Genomic DNA, 23,059 nt, shown 5'->3' on the forward strand with positions numbered 1-23,059 from the left:
ATAATTTTAAAAATATTGCTAATAGGGAAAACCTGAGTAGTACAGAAGTTGCAAAGTGCACATGGTCTCTCAGATCTTATTCCACAAAGAACCTGGATTGCACACACCCCGGCAAATGTTCTCATGGAGAGGGACCCCATTACCTTTGTATAAAACTCTGAAACCCCATGAGCATAATTCACTGTTCAAAAGACCATGTGTGATTAGACTGACTTTACATCTGACCAAGGGTCCTGAGCTGGATCGAATCAATCACAACCTTTATACCTGGAATTGAACTGACTTACTTCATTCAAAAAATCTTAATGTGCAGGTACAATTTTAGATTCTTGGAATATATTGGTGTTAAAGACAATAGATGCCTATTTCTTGAAAGTTTGCGTTCTTTGTTCCATAATATCTCCCTCTGGTTGGTTTGTCCCTACATCAGAACTTTTATCTTTACCATTTGTGTTAATAAAGATTTATTTGATTGTGAGCAGTAGACACCATCTTGACTACATTGGCCAAAATGAGAATTTTTGAGGAGAATTATTGAGGTGTAACTCATGCGTGGAAGGGAGGGCCAAAACTAGCAGGAATCTCTGCAGGGACCACAGAAGCAGTGCTTGTGAGCTTTCTCTTTAGAGAACTATTAAGATGACAAGTTTCTAAGACTTTTAGGGCTCTCTGTTCTTCCAAGCAAACCCCAGCTCCTCAGGGAAGAGAATATGAATATCCCAAGTTGTTAGGTGTCCCTGCCCCTAGATACGTTGCTTCTGGACAGGGTGGTAGCACAATGTAACTAGTATTGTAGTTGTCAGCCTTACCCCCTTCCACCAATCACCTGTTCTGTTGACTCTAGTCAAGTACGCAGCTGGAAGAGTCGAGGTCCTAGGCTAGAATTCCTATTCTGCCCCTTATGTATGTGTGACTTGGGGACAAATTAACCAACCGAAGTCTTAGTCATTATATCTGAAAAGTGACAAAATAACAGTTGAAGTTCTCTATTCTTTATTCAAAAAATCACTCTCTTCAAAACCAAGTTATTAATCCTACCTCTTCTCTCTGATTCTGGTCTTTTTATGCTGTTGAGACACACACAGTAATTAAGAGTGGGTTCTCTGCTGCCAGATTGTCTCTTCTGAATCCTGACTCTTCCATTTGTCAGTCTTAGGACCTAACACACCTTCTTTAATTCTCTAAGCCCAGTTTCTCCAATAACAATCCCAAATGGGATCACTGCATGGGATCTACTGTCCTGGTTTGCCCTGAAGGCATGAGACTTCCAGTGCTAGAAGCAAACCTGAATGGCTGGACATCAAACATAACATCTACCTCAATGGACTGCCATAAACATTAAATGAGAATGTGTGGATTTAATCCTTTGAACAGTACCAAACATAAAGCAAATACCCAAGAAGCATTAGCTATTATTACCATCAATTTATTATTAATCTTATTTGTAGCTATTATATAAATACTCATTTTAGGTGAATAACTAGAATATATATGTATAATTATATATATATCTGTATCTATCTAGCTATGTACTATCTTTAGGGTATATATATATAGAGAGAGAGAGAAAGAGAGGGAGAATATATTCTAAAGATAGTTGTAGATATAGATGGATAGATGTATTATTTCTATGTATAATTATACATAGAAATATATATATATATATATATAAAGAATCTATGATTTGGGGGACTTATTTGGTATTTATTTATTTATTTATTTATTTTTAAAGATTTTATTTATTTATTTGACAGACAGAGATCACAAGTAGGCAGAGAGGCAGGCAGAGAGAGAGAGGAGGAAGCAGGCTCCCCGCTGAGCAGAGAGCCCGATGTGGGGCGTGGGATCATGACCTGAGCTGAAGGCAGAGGCTTTAACCCACTGAGCCACTCAGGCGCCCCTTATTTGGTATTTGAACACAGCTCCTTTTCTTAAAGAACTATCAGGTTTAGAGATAAAAAAGATGAACATATACGTACCTGTAGTATCAGGAAAGTGTGTGTGTGTGTTTATCCACGCAGGAAAGATAAAACTGCATGAGGGAAATATAAGCAAAGCATTTTAGAAAGGATCAATACGTGAGAGCTAAGATCATTGTCAGGAGTGTGAGGACCCAGGGGCACTGGTGCTCCTGTTTCTGGTATGGCCTATCTCCAGGGCATGGAGTGCAGAAGTGACATTCGTTGGAAGTGTGAGCAGGAAGTAGGAAGGTAACAATGAGGAGTGGGCTCTGTGTGATGTTCCAAGAGGATGCAGGAGGTTAATGGAAACTTCTGTTCCAGTTGATGAGGTAGGAAAACTATTAAGGCCCTGGCCAGAGTCAGAAAGAGGAATAAAAAGGCAAGATACCATTATGGAAAGAAAAGAAATTTAAGATTCAACACTTAAGTTGACTATAATATAACCAACCATTGATAAATTATTATCATCTGTGTATACATTTCAAGTCTTTATAAATGTGTACAACCACATATTTAACATTTGTATTAATACTCTATGACTTCTTTTTAGCCATCATCTAACACATCATCAACTATTTGTGAATAATTAAATCATCAAATCTGTATATATCAAATCTTTATAGATGTACTTATGGCACATACTCAAAATGCTATTTGGTACTTTATGAATTGCTTTATTATTAATCATTTTTTCAATTAAAACATACTTGTTTGTTTACTTTGAGATCACAAGTAGGCAGAGAGGCAGGCAGAGAGAGAGGGGGAAGCAGGCTCCCTGCTGAGCAGAGAGCCTGATGTGGGGTTTGATCCCAGGACCCTGAGATCATGACCTGAGCGCAGAAGGCAGAGGCTTAACCCACTGAGCCACCGAGGCACCCTGGAGTACATATTTGTAAGGGCTTTTTTTTTTTTTTTCCCCTTTTTTGGTTGTTTTGAATTCTGTCAGCGTCTGGTGTTCAGTTCAACTTCAAGTCAATTCATCATTCAACTTGACATCTCAGGAAGAGATAGTTCATTTATTTCCCTTGCCTTAATGAAGACTTTCTTTTTAAAATATGAGATTATTGCTGCCTAAAGATAAACAGATGAAATTTTAACAGGATCCAAAAGAAATGACTTTGTTTTCTGAAGGATGAGTAAGTTTTCTTCAATAGAGAAATTATAAGAAAATTTCATCACCCTTAATGGAAGCAAGAAGACTTGCAAGGTACATAGCTATACAGTAATGTAACTTCATACCTCATAAATCATAATCTAAAACATCCACTCTTTTTAATTGCCCCATTAAATAATTAAGTTTGACTTAAGGAGAAAGTCACACCTCATCCTGGAAGAACTCCAGTGTAGACAGGCTAAATATTTGTTTAATGAATACCTATCTTTATAGAGTTAACTGCTTTCAACACTTAAGACTGTGCTAGTGGGTATTTTTAGTCACTTGAAATAGTTCACCCAGTGATTTATATCAGATTAATGAGTGGCTGTAATTTCCTCTTGTTAATTAAAAACTAAAAAAAAGAAGCATTTTTCATATAATTATGCATTCAATAAAAGATTGGTCGAAAGAGTCTGCTGCTTTTTTCATCATCAGAAATGTAGACTTTTAGCATAAAATGAAAACTGAAAGTCATCTATGTAGATTCCAATTTTTTAAGCTATAGAAATATTTATTTTTACAAATGAGATCTTATTCAGAGCCCCATTTTACAGAGGATTTTTATGTTTAACATAAGACTGTGACCCAGCAGCAGAAATCCATTGTGAAAACCATCACCAAGATACGGCCTTTCTCATTCTTAGTTCCAAACATCAAGACTTGTGCTAGTCTCAGAGTTTTTTCACACTAATCTTCCTAAATATTTCCTTTTATTTCATTCGTCCTATCTTCTGATGTTAGACTGCTTGCTCACTGAGGTCCCCAAGAACTGTCAAGATCCCTTCTTGTTGTTTATTGTTGATGTTCATGGCAAACATAATAATCACTCTCTGAATCCTGAGGTGTGGAAAACCTCTCGCCCTTTCTTGGTTAACTCTGGCATCATCCTGAATGGGAGGCCCTGGATTTACCTTGGATGCATTTCTGTGGGAGTCATTGCAGCAACACGGATGTCACATATTAAGTAACCACTTCAAAGGATAGAGGGAGAGCTTGCTACCTCTGTCTTTATTCCAATATTAGGAAGACATTCCAGAGAGAGTGGTTAGAATGACAAAACATTACACTCCTTCTGTATATTAACTCTTTTTTTTATTTCCTTCTCATTGATTCAGCAGACATTTATAATATATCTTTTTGATAGGAATATTGAGCTAGCAATTTTATGGATAAACTCATGCAATCTCTACCAACAAAGGGACCAGATATGTTTCTAATAACACTGTTCTCTAGTAAGTGGCACAGGGCCTGTGACAAGATCCATAATCGTTTGTTAGACCAAAACAATGCATAGCTGAAGGAGGTAGTGTAGAAAGAAGGAATAACAGACGCAACAAAAACTCTGTTCTCTGTCATGGAGGAAATTTTTTGTGTAAAACTTTGCTTAATCCCTCAGCAATCCTATTTCAGAATTATTCCAAATTTAGTTGTGAAGGAACTCCAGTTCATGAAGTTGGTGTGACTTATCTGAGTTCATGCACCAGGACAAGAATCCAAGTGAGTCTGAACAGGAAGATACAGTCCATGTTGCTTTGGGATTGTTGTTTCTCAAACATTTTGGGGAAATACACAATTTGTATAAGAAATACAACAGATATATAACATGATACAAATTAACTCAATATTTTAAAGATGTAACAGGAAACTTCATATATTTTTGGCATCAGTCTATTTCCTCTAAGCTATATTCATAGATTTCTGTCATTCAGTTTCCTTCTGTGGAATAATTTGAGGAATATTGACTCTGCTACATTGTCTCATTAAAATAAAAAATATATATAAATGTACTCTCTGATGGTTAAATACAAGATACAGCATGGGACTGAAGTGTTGCATATATACACAAGCAGTTTGCACCTCAAATATTGAATAGTCTTTCAAAGTTTGTTTTGGGGAAGATGAGCCAGAGATGCTGGGATATTCTTCCTATTGCCAGGATCTCATACTTTCAGTCAGAGAAAAAAGAAGTACTGAAATTAGATTATCTTGATTACTTCCTTCTGAAGCTACTTTGGAGCCTGTTGTTCCTGTTTGTTGGGTGCTGCTGCTACGTTTACTCAGCAACATTCTCAGGGACTAGAAGTGAGACACGTGAACAGGAACAAAAGACCATTGATATACATTATACTTAACAATATGCAGCTTATACCAAGGTGTTCTTACAACTACAATCATAGACTGAAGTGATTTCTTAAACATCATCCCTGAATGAGTCATTCGTTCAGAAGAAGTCAACACAGTGAGAACATCCATAACCAACCGTCTCTCTCAGTTTGTGAACCTCCGTCAACTCAGCTAACTTGCATAGCCTCATCTACTTGAATGCCAAGCAATTTATATATCCTGTCGAGCAGGGTGGAAACATGCCTTACAAAGAACACTGCTGTGTTAAGAACTGTTTGTATAGCAGGGTCTAGTGGAGAACCTCAAAATGGAAGGCAGCTATGCTCACCACTATACCACCAATGCGAGAACCTCAAAATGGAAACCCGTTTTACTCTTGTAGCCACAGAAAGCTTCCTGGACCAGCCTTTCTATCTGCTGAAGACAACTGATAAGAGATTTATATTTCTACCAACAGACAAAGGTGCTTTTGTGTTGTGACCTGCTGATGTACAAGTTGAAGGCATGGCAGAGAAAACAAAGACTTATATATGTGCTGTCCAATATGGCAGCCACTGGCTACCTGTGTCTATTGAGTATCTGAAATGTGCTTAGTGCTACATATTTAAAAGATCAAACTTTGGAAATATGAGTTATATAAAGTATGTTATTACAATTTACTTTACCTACTTATTTTTCCTCTTTTCAGTATGGCTACTAGAAGATTTAAAATTACATTATCTCTAGTGGAAGGGTTACATTAGATTATAAAGAATGTGTGTGCAATTGTGTCATTTTCTAGGTGAGATGCTTAACCCATCACTGAAAGAGTCACATACATTCAAATTTACCATTCACATTTTGAGTGTAAAAGCAGAATTATTCAAAAACATACCAGAACAACAAGCATAAGTTAAGAACAAGGGGTTCCATTCTGTTCAACATGAATCCAACATGAGATGAAACTCTTGACATTCTAGTTGTTCAGACTACCAATCAAGGACATGGTCTCATTTAACTGGTGAGCCACGTTTATGAGAATGTTAACTTTGCAAACCAACAGACATAACTGTCATCAGGATGTGATCAGTTCCATTTGTTCACTATTTCACTATTGTACACATAGCACATTGATGAATGAATATTTGTTAAATAATGAGTGAATAAATAGATACAATTACTCCATTTCAAGTATTCAATAATGTGAGTTTTTATTGCCATATTCTCATATTTTTTGTCTTTAGAAAGGATTTTGCAAATGCCTACTTTGTCGTTCAAATTAATACATGTGGTTTAATAAAGCTATTTTTCATAAATTAGTTGTTTTAAAAATTGTTATGTTCTATTTAAACTTTTGTATTTTACTCCTAAACCTACCAAATATTGACAATCACTTTGAAGGAATCTAAACCAGATTTATTTATAGATATACTGATAAATATGTGCTTTTAAATATTGTATATAAAATTAGCATGATGATGCAAGCCTAAACTATTTTTTCAATTAAAATTTTTCAAATTGTTATGGTCACAGGCTAAGTTCTTTAAAGATAATGTTTATTTAAATGATCAAATATGCAAATTCTTCCACTCTTTGGTCATCTCAACTCCTATATTTAATTCTAAATCTTCCCTCTATGAAAGATGCTTACTACTAAGGAAATGATTATATCATTGTTAAATATTTGGGGCAATACCTGTGCAGATAGACTCCATGATAATAGATCTATCAGCTGAGATTTTGCTTGATTTCTTGCTGGCAATGCTAATGGAAACAACTGACCTAAAGGAGGAATGAGGTGGAAAATCCTACTTCATGTGATGTGATATCATTGTCCACATAGCTGTGTAGTTCACCCCAGGGCTGATTACAAAATTCATGGAGCTCAGTGCGAGATAAAAGTGCAGGATGCATTTTCAAAGAACTTCAAGACCAATTTGGTGAGAACAGAGCTTTCACCCAAGTGTAGGACCCTACTCAAGGACCTTGTATGATTGCATGGGTTCCATGCCTCACTCATGTCTTTGTTCAGGTTTAGATTCTGCAACTCCCACTTCAGCTGCATGGTTGAATTTCATATTTAGGTGACTTTATGTGACTCAAATGTGTTTTTACTGAGCTCTGAAAACCTTTGATCATGAGAACACACGGCTTCTATTTTGCTTTATTTTGGTAAAAATTTCCCCACCTGGTAGATCATACAACTCTACATATAAAACTATCTCAGTTTTTACATATTTCTCTTATTTATTTTTCTCACTGAATCATAGTTTTAATGCCATTCTTTTCAAAGGCCTGGCATCTATCATTCCTTCTTGCTGTGATCACGCTTAAAGCTCTGAAGAAAGTCCGAGGAAATGATTGACCTAATCTTGATTTTATCAGCTTTTTCTCTCCTCTCACCTCTTTCATAGTCTCTATTCTTTCTTTGTCTTTATTCTCTCCTTCTGGTCCTTCTGCAAATGTGTATTGCACAGAAGCTGCTTTACAAGCACCATAAAAGATGCTGAAGCAATTAAAAAAAATATTTACAGAGAGAGAACATATAAGTAGGGGAAAGGGCAGAGGGAGAGAGGGAGAAAATCCTCATACAGACTCCCCGCTGAGTGCAGGGCCCAACATGAGGCTCAGTCCCAGGGCCCCAATATCATGACCCAAAACCACTAGTCAGCAGCCCAACCAACTAAACCACCCTGGCACTCCTCTGTTCTTTATTTTTAACACTAAACCTTATATTACTCTTTGTTGCTGTTGAACTGAGAATATACATTGTAACAGAGCAACGAAATATAATATAAATATATGTAATATATAATATTTATATATATATTATATTCATATATAAAATGTTTATATATATATATAATATAATATAAGAAAGTAAAATCATTTCTTAAAAATAAATTTTAAAAAATTGAACTCATGTCTTTCTAATGCTTTGCAATGCCCATTTCAGCTATTAACAGAAATAGTACCAGAGGATCTATGGTGTTAGGTATTTTTCTCTTTAGAATCTGATCCAAGAAGTAGTGTTGAAAGTTTGGACTGAGGTAATCCAAGGCATGAAATGAGACTACACATTCATTTTAGCAACCTCAGTCATTTGGAAAGGTGTGTAAATTCACATGTGTGGGGTTGACAGAAATTGGTCAGAAATCTTCACACTTGCATATGTTGGACAATACTTTGTCTTAGTCTCATTAAGTGCTCGCAGTGTTTTCAAAATGAAGAGGAAATGAGATTATTTGGTTAGTATTTTGCCACATCCAGCAAAGTTGAAAGTGTACCTTACATAAATGTGTTTCATCACTTTGGGAAGAATACTGCTTTTTGCTAATTTATATTTATAGTAAAATAAATTTGGGAACAATGCTACGCTTGCAGATATTCATCAGCCTGTAGCACAGGAAGCTGAGTCCTCCTATCATAGCTTGTCTGGAATATAACTGGGTCAGATCCTATAGCAAGAATGAAATTCATCATGTTGCCACTGGAGAAGTCTATCAATGTCTTCATTTGTTTCATGATGGCCTTGCCTGATCAAACCCATTTGAATCTAAAATTTTCTAATTCCTAGGACTGACATGATGACGGGAAACAGCTGGTAAAAGGTCCCAAGACGCCTTATGCTCTTTCATGTAATTACAGGCAGTTTTCTAAAACTATTCAAAGGGATTACTTACAATTATAGTGTATTATGACATCATAGATTTTTTTCCCCCTAGAGTGGATAGTTAAAATGTATAGCATTCTTACTGGGGAGATATTAATACCAATTTTATTTTCAAGAACAAATTACAAAAACATTTAAGGCAGCATAAACCGAACTATATTAGATTTATTCTTTCCTTGTACTCAGGGAGGAATTATTATAAAGTTAAGATTACATGTATGTATATTGAAAAATTCATGGCCTGCCACCATAATACACAGCCAATCAATCAAAAGTATTTTTCTTTTGTGCAAATGACTTCACATGTTATATATTAACTTGAATGATTTTTACATCAACCATACGAGGTGGAAATAGCTGATATTTTATTTGATAAAACTGATTCTCAGTCTTTTGTTATTTGCTTATGATAAGAGATATGGTCAGTAGAGGTAAAGACAGAGTGTCTAATTCCAAATTGATTTTTTTTTTTTTTACTTTAATAAGGACTAGAAAAGTAATATTTTTTGAAGGTCATTCTTACAGCAGGATATTCTTTAGTGCTCTATAGATGGAGTTTACTACATACTCACTGTGACTGGATTTCATAAATAGTTTTATAAAAATTGAATTATCTGTCTCATTATCCATATTAAATCATAGAAAACTTAAATACAAGTTATCAAGAAAGAAAAGATATCATATTTTAATTCAACTTTATCTAAAATTAGATAAGGATAGACTAAATGCTGAGCATTTATTTCAATCAAAAACATTTTGTTTCAAGAAAAAAAAACTGATTCAGGTGGTTTATACTAAAAAAGGAAAAACATTAGAACATATGGGTCTTTTTTTTTTTTTTTTCACAAACTTAGGACAGGAAATGTAAAATTAAATCTGAGACAAAACTCAGCTCTGATCATCTTTTTATGTCTGCTGTGCTTCCGCTTATTGATGACCATTCTCTCTCTACTTTCTGTGTATGTGATTGCAGGAAAGGCCCTGATAGTAACCAATTAGAAAGGCCGACGTAGCATACTTGAACCCCATTTAAAACATATTTGCACGGAAAACTATGATTGACCAAATCCAGCCATGTTTCCCTTTCTCTGTAATGGAAAGTTCAGGGTTATACACAGGAAATGTGATGACCAACTCTTGTTTCTATGGTGTAGAGCAGGGGGAAGCTTACCACAGGTATTTATTGAATAAATAGACTCTCCAGAAGTACCTATTACAGCATAATATTCTATGAATTGCAAAATTACTCTAGATCAGTTTCTTTGCTACTTTCAAAGATTTTTTTTAACTCATTTAAATTTGAATGCCGTCAAAAAGGAAAACATTTTATTTCTGTTTTGTTTCTTTACTGTATTACATTTCACTTGATAATACTAACTCATACCATATTTTAAATATTGTATAGAACTCAGTCAGTTCTTGGATCAAGTGAGTAAAAAATACTATTTAAGGCAATACACATATAAAAATACAATGTTAGGACCTTCAGGCAATAAAAAAAAAAAAAAAAGTGAATCAGGTGAGGATTCTTTACTTTATAAAGATTTGTTTATTTTTAGTGATGTGATCTTACAAACATACTAGTCATGATCAATTCAATATTCATTGTTGTCATTTGCGATTATAATTTAAAATTGTTATCTACAGTTTTAAAACACCCTGAAGGTAGTAACTGATTTATACCCAGAGATGGCCAGTTAGCTATCCAAAATTCAGTTTCCCTTTCTTTAGGAACAGATTTTTATGTTGCTGGAGGTAACCAAAAGCCTAAAGATATCATTTTCTGTTCCTTGCTTGGGTAGGAGTGGCCAGCGACATGTAAGCACAACCATGAGTGGGATTTTGGAGAAAATTCTTTAAAAGTGGTCTCACTGATGTTTCCACTCTGCCTGTGACTGAGTAACTGGTCGTGAGTGGGCTTATCCCCTTGCTACTCTAAACTGTAAAACCCACTGTACCATAAACTGATACATTAAAAGCTGTGGCAGACAGCTTTTCTAATACATTGAACAACAGACAGAGCAGGAATGTGACCCTTCAGAGAACACAGGAAATGACTACCCCATTCTCTAGAATAAGAGACACACCCTGGGACGCAGGACACAACTCAGATGGACTAGATCAACCCTTACAAAGAATAAAGGATCAAAGGGTCTCTCAGTAATTTATTTTCTATAAAAACAAAATTTAACACCTTTTGAAGATTAGCGGCACAATCCAAACACCTGTAACATCTAGTGCAAAATAAAAATCTCCTAGTCATATGAAGAAGCAGAAAATTGTGTTCCATAGTAGAAATGGAAAATTGGTGAAACAGAAAAAGAAACAAATGACTGATGACAGGTATTTTTTAAAACAGGCTAAGGGAATTATAAAGCCCCAGCAGAATAGATAGGAGAGCAAGAAGAAGCACAAGAAGGAGAGAGGGGGAAGGAAAGAGATTACTACCGATTCCATGTACATTAAAATGGTAATAAAAAGATGATAAACAACTTTATGGCAGTCAACCCAACAGTCTGGATGAAATGAGGAAACTCTTGAAAATTAAAACCTACTCAACTGACAAAGATAAAAATAGAAAATCTTAATATCCTTATAGTTATTAAATAAATTGAATTTGTAATAAAAACCTTCCAGAAAAAACTCCAGGCCCAGATGGCTTCAATAAGAAATTCTATCAAACATTTAAAGAAAGGCAATAGCAATCTTACACAAACTCTTTCAAATATAGAGGAAGAAAATATACTTCTAACATTTGGAAGGGAGGAAGGAAAAAATGAAGGAAGGAAGGGGGAAAAGGGAGAAAAAAAGAAAGAAAGAAAAGTTAACTATAAGACCATATCCCTCATGAATATCAATACATTTGGCAAAATGTATGCCAGATTTCTGGACAATGAAAAAAACAATATATATATATGCACACATACACACACACTTAGACATTGCCAAGAGAAATTAAAAACAATCTTAAAAATAGAGAGATATACTATGTTTATAGATTGGAAAATTTAATATTGCAACAGGTCAATACTCTTCAAATTGAAATCTAGATTGAATTAAACCCCAATAAAAATCTCAATAGGCTAGTATTTTGTTTTGCTTTGTTTTTTTCAAAACTTGACAAATTAATTTTAAAGCAGGGAAATGAGAAGAACCTAGATTTTATAAAGGAAACCACAGGAAAATGATTTTGCAAATTTATGGCAAACAAAGACTGTTGAACCACAAACACATGAGCCTCACAAAAAGTAACCTGAACTTCATTAAAATTAAAAGACATCATTAAGGAAATGAACAAAGAAGGCAAGGACTTAAGAAAACATTTGAAATGTTCATATCTAACAAAGGACTTGTACTTAGAATACATAAATAGCTACAACAAATCCATAAGTAAATATTCAAATAGTTCATTTTAAAAAATAGTTAAAAGACTAAATAACTTCACAGAAAGTGTACAGGTGGCTAACAATCACATGAAATGTATCACTCATCATCAGAGGATTGCAGATTAAAATCACAATGTCATCCACTGGAAAGAGGAAAGTTTTAAAACCTGCCAAACCAAATATCAGCAAAGATGTGAACCAACTGGAATATTGTTGATTGAAGTAAAAAACTGTGCTACCACTTTGGACAACTCTGGCAGTTTTTTATAAAGTTAAGCATACTATGATTAACATTTTCACTCCAAAATGAAGTTTACCCAAACATTTAGGTATTTATCCAAACATCCACAAAAGTATTTGTTCAAGAATGTTTGTAGCAACTTTCTAAATAATAGACCCAAACTGGAAACAATCCAAATGTCCATCAATAGAAGAATAGATTAACATTTGATATGTTTATATAGTGGGGAATTACTTAGCAATATAAAAAGCAAAGAAGTAATGATAAATACAACATGAAGAAGTACCTAAAATACTGTGCCGGCTGTGTGATCAAAAACAAAAACAAACAAACAAACAAACAAAATAATAGGTAAAATAAATCTATAGAGTAAGAAATAAAAAGAATGTTGCTATCTAGAGTAGGGACTGATAGGAACCAAGCATGAGGGAAATTTCCAGAGTGATAGAAATAATCTATTTCCCTATGAAAGCCAAGGTTTCATGTATGCATGTTTCAAAACTTATCAAATTGCATATTTTATATTTACATGTTTCATTTCTTCATCTCAGATTAAAAATAAACTAAGTAGCAGACACTATGCCCATGCCATCACCATTTTACCCCTTTCCCAGAATGCATACATACATAGTGGCTGGAACTTTAACAAGTATCTTGAATCTTCACATGATGTTGAGTGTGTAAGGCATTGGCTAATGTTGATTTAGCAGAAAAAGAAATAGAGTTTAGGTATCTATTAACCATGCTCTGATATTTTAGATGGAGTGCTTATTTCAAAGCCTTATTTGTATTTATTTATTTATTTATTTATTTATTTATTTATTTATTTTTAATTTTTATCAAAGCCTTATTTGTTATTTGGATTTTCTGTTATATGCAGCTAAACATAATCTTAAGCAATAGTAGATAAAAAGAGATATTGTATATGTTTAAATGAGATACAATCTCAAACATCAATTACAATATATCTGTTCATAGACTGGACAGAAAGATGTGTGAACTCATCTAATTTATGCTCTTTTATTTTGAGGAAAAATGCATATCAAATGCTGCAAAATTCTTAAAACCTGTAAAGGAAACAATAGCTCAAGCATTTCTGTATTTCAATGTCTTCTAATAGAATGGCCCAAATGCCACTTGCTGTAATTGGGGGCCATATTTCGAGGGATGGGACATACAATTCTTGGTGGAAACATAGAATTTATCTGATTTCATATTTAGTAGGAAGTTTTGAATAATGTCTCCATTCTGTAGGAAAGCCATTTGAGAAAAACTGTGTTTATTAACTGTTTCTTTGCCCACCCTTCCCATAGTCCTTTCTTCCCTCCTCTCTTTCCTACTCTTCCCCTCTTCCCTTACTTTTCTTTCTTCTTCCCCATTTCTCTCTGTTTTACTCTATTTTATTTATTTCTCTTTATTTAGTTTCTTTCCATTACAGATGCCTTGCCATAATATTTATTTTACTATAAGACTGAGTGGTTTGTTCTAAATAGGTGATTTACCTTAAATATTGGGAGAATGGTGAGTTCAAGGTTTTTTGTGTCAAGATTCTCAGGCAGCGCCAGTTAGCCCAACCCTGTACCTGAGACCTCATTGATCCAGAGCCCCCATCTGGTATGTGGGTTTACCTGAGTTAGTAATGCAAGTTTAAAAAGATTATTTGAAGTTTAGTCCAATATGAGTAACTTATTATTATTATTTATGTTGAACTCCTTTGAACACTAGGGAAATGCTATAGCTTGCTTTCGGAATTCATGGACAATTGTGTGAGGGATTGGTTGTGATTATAGTTCAGAATCTAATACAATTGCTTACAGAGGAAAAAAATTGCTCTAAAAACTTCACTCTTTATATTTTGGTATTGTTTTGTGTGAAAACATTCATCAATTATTCTGTTTATATTCACTGACCACCATTTGGGTACCAAGACCTGGCCTTATGGGAGAAAGAGTTCTTGAACTATTTGAAATCTATGGTCACTGACCATCATATTTAAAGAAATGGGGGAGTAAATGTATGACCCTCCCTTAGAGGTGATAGAAAACCTGTTACAGTAATTGAAGACTATTTTTTAAATATGTTTACCTATATAAATATGTAGTATCAGAAATAAAGCAAAAGTATTGTAGCATGGTTGTGGCAAATATTCAAAAACTGAAGAATTACAGTTAATTTTAAAATAAATAACATATTTGTTCCAGTAAATAATCTCTATGTACTGAGTCCTTAATTTTATTTAAATTTTTTTATTTTAAGATTTGAAATGAAATTGAACTCACTAGTCAAGCAGATCCTTGTTCAAAAAGATTTAACAGTGTTTTATGTGCTAAACTTATCTTTGTTTCTTAATATGAGTAGCTGTAAGAGATTATAAAAAGAGTGAAATATGCTTAAAACTGTGAATAAAGAATAGGGATGTTTCAAATGATGGCATAAAAGTTTCCATTAATACTTTATATTTTTCTCATTAATTTAACAACAAATTTCACATCCATTTTTGAGAGATTCTAAAAAGAAAATTTAAATTAGTTAATGTAATGATTTTATTCACTCTTCACTAAGTGTTTTTGGAGTGTTACTATTATGCTAAAAATAACTATTAAGTAGAATATGTTAAAATATGTTCTGAAGAAATTGCAAAACATCACCCAAATGCTGTGAATAAATTCAAAGCTCTGAGTGAATTCAAATGACAATCCAGGGTATGAGGAGATTTTGCAGGTTTAATATTGGATCGCTGTTGATCTTTTGGTAATAGTGGAAACTAGAGAGCCCCTAGAAAGGTAAAGAGATGCAAGTATATTTGTGACATTGGAATGACAGAAACTAGTTAGATGTCACACTGTGTGCCAGAGACCCTGATATTAATTTCTTGAGCGATATTATGAAGACTTATAAGACTATTTATAAACAATTAATAAAAGAAGCTGCAGACATTTGGAACCAGCAGGAATTTAGTTGGAATAAAACATCCCAAATTAAACTAATTGCTTTTTTTTTTTATTATGTTAGAAGAGTAGAACAATGGAGTCCCATAGCTATAAAGTATGTTTTTTTTTTTTTTTTGTAAATAAAATCATTTACTATTTTTCACAGACTAATTTCATGGATGTGCAAGATAAATGAGCTCTGTGTAACAGCGACTAGAGGAATATTTAGGTTTTAATAGACATCTCAAATAGTGCTGATTAAGTGGTCAATATTGATTTTAAGGGAAAGTTCATTATATCATAAGTCTCTTTCATCAGACCAGTCCTGACCCTACTTATACTTTTGCCATTCACTTTAATGAGAATTTGTCAAACTATATCAATGTCGTGAACCTCAAAATGAAAAGTTGGTACATTGTGTGATATACTCATATAGAAAACAAAAATATATATAAAAAATAAAATAATATATGTAATGCTACATTTGTATATAAATAATTTTCATAAAGCCCTGTATAAGATGTCCAGAATAATTCACCACGTACATGACAGAATCATATTTAAAAATGGAGTATAGGGGCGTCTGCGTGGCTTAGTAAATAAAGAGTCCAACTCTTGATTTCAGCTCAGGTCATGATCCAGGATTGTGGAATAGAGCCCTGTGTCCAGCTCTGTGCTCACCAGAGTGGCTTGGGACTCGACTCTCTCTCCCTCTGCCCTTCCCCCTAGTTGCACTCTCTGTCTTTCTAAAATAAATAAATAAAATCTTTAAAGAAGGAATATAACTTCTCTTTGATGGCATACTTCACTTGAACTTTGAGATCATAAGTACTAAAGGTTACTATGAGACTAGAGTGAGTTCATATAATAGCTTATGTGACAAGATGACCAGCCATTCCCATATCTTCCCAGTTAGCACATCCTATAAAATTTCAGGATTTGGTATGCGAACTTAATAGTATATTTAAAAATTCAAGCAATATGGTCTGACAAGAAATGGCAGAAAGTGGTGAAAGAAAAAAAATTATGTCAAGAAAATGAAAAAAAAATGAGTATGTTTTTCATGAAAAAAATGGGTATGTTTGTCATAAAAAATAGTAATGGTGTTTGAGGCGATATAGATAATAGTCTTTAGTTTAAGTGTTGTAGTAAAGAGTGAATTATATATACTAATATAGAGCAAAACAGAGTGAATTAGATGTGCTATATATAGCACTAGTAGATGGGGAAGAACAGATATAAGAAAGGTAGTTATGGGGATAGAACAATATTAACAATAAAAACAGGAACTTAAAAACAAATAGTGCCAATCAAAATTAGATATATTGCTTCATGTAGGGAAGTTTCTTGATCTTGAACAGGTTCATTTAGTTGAAGTTAGAAATTTTAGTCCACTCATTTATTGTTTAATTATATTCCTGATACAGGGGTCCTAAAACTCTTTTAAGTTCTTAAGTGAAAAGAGCACTTTTTTTCTCATGAGGTGAGGATCTGTGTGGCTCCTAGATGAGGGCTAGTTGTCAGAAAGACCAAGCCATAATTAGAAAGTTGGAGTTTTCAGCCCCACTCTATATACTTCTTAAGAGAAAGAAGAGGAGCTGGAAATGGAGTTTAATTGGTCCTGCCTACTTGGAGAAGCCTCACATATAAAATCCCAACAGTAGTGGGTTCAGAGTGCTCTCAGATAGGAGAATACATCCACACTGGGAAGGTGACACACCCCAGCTCCACAGGGACAGAAGCTCCTGTGCCGAGGACACTCCCAGACATTGCCCTAAGTATCTCTTCATCTGGCTGTTTTATCTGTATCCTTTATCATATCCTTCAACAAGCTGGTAAATGTAAGTAATTCCCAAGTTCATGAGCTCCTCTAACAAATTAATTGAACTTTAGGAGTGGGGCCATGGGAATCTCCGATTTATAGCCAAATCAGACAGATGTTGCGGGTAACCTGAGACCTACCACTTGTGATTAGCATCTGAAGTGGGCGAGGCAGTCTCATAGGCCTGAGCCTTTCGCCTGTGGGATCTGACACCACCTTGAAGGAGATGATTTCAGAACTGAATTAAATTGTAGGATATCCAGCTGGCATTGTGGAAAAATCACTCGGTGTGAAGAAAAATCCCCACACAGTGGGTGACCAGAAGTGTCGGAAGTGAAGTGTTATGGGTGTGTGGTAAAGGAGAAACACAGGCAGGAGGAACTGGGTTTTTCTCTACTTAGGAAGAGACTGGGCTGTTTTCTATTCCATCTTTGGATGGAAAGGAAAGAAAATAATTTGTTGTTCCAGCAGTCAGTCACACTGTCTCCCGTTTATGAGAATTTGTATGTAAAGACAGAAGGAACTGGGGCGTCTGGGTGGCTCAGTGGGTTAAGCCGCTGCCTTCGGCTCAGGTCATGATCTCAGGGTCCTGGGATCGAGTCCCACATTGGGCTCTCTGCTCAGCAGGGGGCCTGCTTCCCTTCCTCTCTCTGTGATCTCTTCCCTTCCTCTCTCCTACTGTGATCTCTCTCTGTCAAATAAATAAATAAAATCTTTAAAAAAAAAAAAAAAAAAAAAGACAGAAGGAACTGCAAAATAGGACAAAGTCCTAGGAAAAAATGTCCGTAGATTTTTGTTGTGGATTCACTCAGAGCCCCCGTTTTCCAACTTCCCTGAAACTTGAGTGTTCTCATTTCTGGTCTGTTATTTATGGTTTAAATCTTTAAGGCTTGATCCCCTTGAAACATAATTTTGAGTCTCTAATACTGGCTTTTGCAAATCACATGCATCCCCTTCAAGGAAAATATCTGAGCTTTGAGTATTTTAAAATATAGACCTAAAATATACTGTTTTTTTTTTCCTCTTAAAAGTATCACCAAAGAGGAAGTTCACTTGAATATGGAAAGAGAATAGGCAACAACAAGTGCTAGTGGAAAACATGGTTAATTTGAAATTTTGATTTACGAGAAAAATATGTATCCACACATAGGCTATTTTTTTTTAAATCACTCATTTTTCTTCTGTTTCCATGAAATTTACTAAGAATTATAGTAAAGTGAGTGATGAATTTATGCACATTTTATGTATGGGGTGGAGGGAAAAACCCATTAATACTCACCCATAATATCTGTTTCTTTTGCCATATAACTGCATCAGATATTAAATTAGACCATTTAAATTTGTTGACTTAATATTCACAATTTCTACTAACACTAACACAGTATGACCCCAGATGTCCATGACCTGCAGTAATTTGTGATTGAGCTATGGCACAATCGTTAATCAAGTATTTCGAAAGACTGGTAAGTAATACAGCTAATGAAGGAGCCCAATTGAATATAGTGCAACCACACCTCAAAGAATTGTTATTTCTTGGTTATTGTAACTTATGCAGTAGCTTATATAAAGTTAAAAAAAAAAAAAAACAAAAACAAAAAACAAAATAAAACAAAAAACAAAGATTGTTTTTTTTTTAAATATCTCTAAAAAGAAAGCCATTGGTAGTGCTCATTAAAGGAATAAAAAACAGATACAGAAGTCAAAGAAAATGATGATTTTTGGTAAAACATGAAATATTTTGCATCAAGAGCATACCTCTGCCCTTGATATTTCCTGTAAATTGGTTGTTGTATCTAGAGGCTTAATCATATTGAGGTCTGATTTTTAGGGAGCAAGACTATTTTATAGATAGTAGCCTGTCTTTCATCAAGTGGCTTGCAATATCTGGTTGTCTCTCTTTTGGGATGTTAAAATCAAAAGCAAGGGATATTCAAAACAAGAGATGGCAAATAGGATTTTTCCTTCTTACTTGTTAAACACTTTTATTAATAGAAATTTTCTCATATTTACTATTTTGTTATCAGTGACATGATTTGTGTAAGAAAGATTAAATATTTGATTTCTTCTCTTTATTTATCTGTTTCAAAATATAGGGTTGGCTTTATAATATCTTCCAAAGGGATCCATTAGATTTTGTGTGTGATGGTGAATATCATGAAAGCATGGAATTTAAATACAATTGATGGATTTAAATGCACTGAAATTATATCTGTACTGATATTCATATAATTTCCATCTTTGGTTGGTGGGAGCCTCTTTAAATTGATTCCCAAGTCATTTTGACGTGACTCTTGTAGCATTTGACAGTTCCTTGCAGTCTGGTAAAGGAAGGTTACCCAAGATCATCTTGCACATTTTATAATCCAGACATAACATTACTAATTTTCCTACAAATCACTAGTTTATTTTAGTTTCAATTGGATTTCCAAGGTTATAATTTGAAAGCCAGTAGAACGTTTATTGCTACCAGCTTGATCATTATTATTTTTAGGCCTTTTCAGGAGTCTGTGCTATACTATAACATAGAAATGCAATAAGCAAAATCCAAATCATGGAAAAATCAACTAGATAAACAATCTGGCGAATCAACATTTTTCTAATGTGGACTGACCTCCAGACATAGTTAACAGGCATAGCATAATAATGTTCAGTATACATCTCAATTTAAGTCCTCTCAGTTTGATTAAGCATTAGAATACAGCATAGAATTCTGTTTTGGAGTATTAAAGGGTTTAGAAGGCCTATAAAAAAGGATACCATTAGGCAAAACTTAGTTGTTATTATCCCTTGACTAATACTATAAAAAGAAAGTTCATGTTTTGTGTGTGTGTGGTAAACTTAATGACCAGAGGATAAGTTCAGTTAGCACTGAATTCCACATTTTTCTGTGATTACTACAAAATAATTTCTCACTAACCCTGAGTCAGTACACTTTAATTTTTAAATTATGCAATCTAAGAGGGAATGCAAAATTTAGGTCATAATGAAATATAAAAACTAAATTGTTTCATTTCTTTAGAATTGTTTTTAAATGCTCTAGCAAATGCTTGGGTACTCTCTCCAATCTTTTGTTCTTCAGTCTAACTTGAGCAGGACATACAGAGTTCCCAAATATGTCCATAGCTTCTTGTGTCTCTCTGAATGAGAATGATAAGAATGTTCTCTGGCCTGTCTAGCCTGAAAGGCCATTGCAAGGGGCAATCAGAATTTTCAGGGAGCTAATACCTCAGAAACAATCCTTAACCGTGACAAGAGGGGAGGACAGATACCCAATTTTTCTTGCCTCTCAGTGGTTAATTTATGCATTCACCCATATTTCATTGGTTTCCTTCCATTCCTTGTGAGAACCAGAACGACCAGTCCTGTTGATTATGCAAGACCGAAAACTTAAAAATCACCCATATCAGTTATGCAATTAAACCACAGAATGTCTTCTGACTTGCATATGCATACTTCTTTGTTTAGATCTTTCTGCCTAGCTTGCACCAGACAACTATCTTTTTTTTTTTTTTTTAAGATTTTATTTATTTATTTGACAGACAGAGATCACAAGTAGGCAGGGAGGCAGGCAGAGAGAGAGGAGGAAGCAGGCTCCCTGTTGAGCAGAGAGCCCGATGTGGAGCTCGATGTGGAGCTCCATCCCACGACCCTGGGAACATGAGCTGAAGGCAGAGCCACTGAGCCACCCAGGCGCCCCCAGGCGCCCCCAGGCAGCTATCTTAAGAAATGAATCAATACAATCACTTGTCACCTTTTCATGTCCCACCCTAAGAACTCTTTTTTTAAAGGTTTCATTTATTTATTTGACACAGACAGAGACAAGTAGGCAGAGAGGCAGGCAGAGAGGGGGGCGGGAAGCAGAGTTCTTGCTGAGCAGAAAGCCTGATGCAAGTCCCTGGGATCATGACCTGAGCCAAAGGCAGTGGCTTAACCCACTGAGCCACGAAGGCGTTCCCCGTCCTAAGAATTTATGAGTCCAACCCATAAACAAAAAATATTGTACATTAGTTTTCCACACTACTCAAAACTGTCTATGCAATGTTCTTCCTTGGATGATAGTAAATAATTAAAATTCTGTTTGCTTATACTATAACTTATTTATTTACCTGAAGAGAGGGTGTCCTATATGTTAATCTCAATTCTTCATCCCAATTCCTGCTGCGTATCTGCTTTTGTGAGAATTGAAACTAAGACAAATATGATGAAGAATATATTAAAGATTCCATTTCAATTACTGTTATATACCTTATCAACATAAAATAGAAGAGCAAGAATAAAGAATGAACCTTAAATGTGATCACCTTATAGTACCTCAAGTCATTTTCTTTTTTCAAGCAAACTAACTGAAACTTGTAGAGTTTAAATTTTATGCATAAGATCACATAACCAAATGCTAACAGCAAAAGTCTAATTCTCTTCCTCAACATTGTGTCAATGATTTCTTTTAGTGGTGATAGGTTACACTAATATTTGATCTAACCTATGATAAAATAAATCTTTACAAACACTTATTGGAGTTAGCGTAAAAATCCATGACTTCATAATAGAGAGGTTTTTTCTTGAACATTAGGAATCTTGGAGTTTACCATTTCCACTTACTGTATTTGTGTCCTCTCAAAACTCATATGTTGAAGCCCTGATTCCCAAAGTGATTGTATCTACAAATAGTCTTTAGATGGTAATTAAGTTTAAATGAGGTCATAAGGGTAGGGGTCTAATCCAATAAGACTGCGGCTTTTTAAGAAGAGAAAGATCTCTCTCTCTCTCTCTCTCTCTCTCTCTCTCTCTCTCTCTGTTCTTGTCAGTCTGTCTTCTCTTTCTTCACTCACAGTAAGAAGACAGCCATATGGAGGCCAGGAAGAGCTTTCACCGGAACCTGCCATATAGGCACACTGATCTCAGTCTTCCAGCCTCCAGAACTCTGAGATAAGAAATTTGTTGAAGTCACTTGGCCTATGGTATTGTATTATAATAGCCCAAGCTGACTAAAACAGCATTTCTAGATTTAGCTCATAAAAACATACCATGCACAATTTTCCATGTTTTGTTTTGTTTTCTTGGAAACTATTTGTGGGCGAATCCTGGCATCACCACCTAAATAATCACATATTGATCATGAACACCTGTTTTAAAATTCATGTTTTTAATCAATTTCTATTTACTAAGTGACAAATTTGGGGTTGTATCTATTATAGTAGTCAGGGTTACCTCATACACTGCAATTAATATCTTGAAATAGTAGGGTGCTGACATAATGGACACTAGAAATAGTGTTAGTGACTTAATAGTCAAGTGGTAGACGGAGAAAATGACAATTTCTGGGGCTGAACAGGTAGAGAGCCATATCATGCAGTGACAAAATACCTGGGTCACCAATGTCTACGAGGCAGATTACTTACTTACTAGTTTATCTTCTTAGGTACAGAGATAGAAAGCATTTTAGTGATAAAGGTATTATAAGAAAATGCAGAACCAGGAAAGAATTGGTCAGTTTGAAAGCAGAGGTAAATGGAATAGAGCAAGCCTAAATGTTGAAGGTCTCAAAGGATCAGAAAAGTGAATTGATTATACATCCCAAACAGTAGGAGATCAAATTGGAAAAAAAAAAAAAAAAAAAGCTTTGATAAAAGCCCTCAAAAACTTCAGCTTTTTGTCCTGTAGGAAAACTCAAATTAGCTGTGTCTCTCCACTATATATCAGTGGTCCCCACCACCTTCAACTATATTAACCTGAAAGAGATTCATAGAGATGAGAATATACAGAAATAAATTAGCCTTCAGAAAAATG

Source organism: Mustela nigripes, chromosome 13, assembly GCF_022355385.1.
Source record: "Mustela nigripes isolate SB6536 chromosome 13, MUSNIG.SB6536, whole genome shotgun sequence".
In the NCBI taxonomy this organism is placed as follows: domain Eukaryota; kingdom Metazoa; phylum Chordata; class Mammalia; order Carnivora; family Mustelidae; genus Mustela; species Mustela nigripes.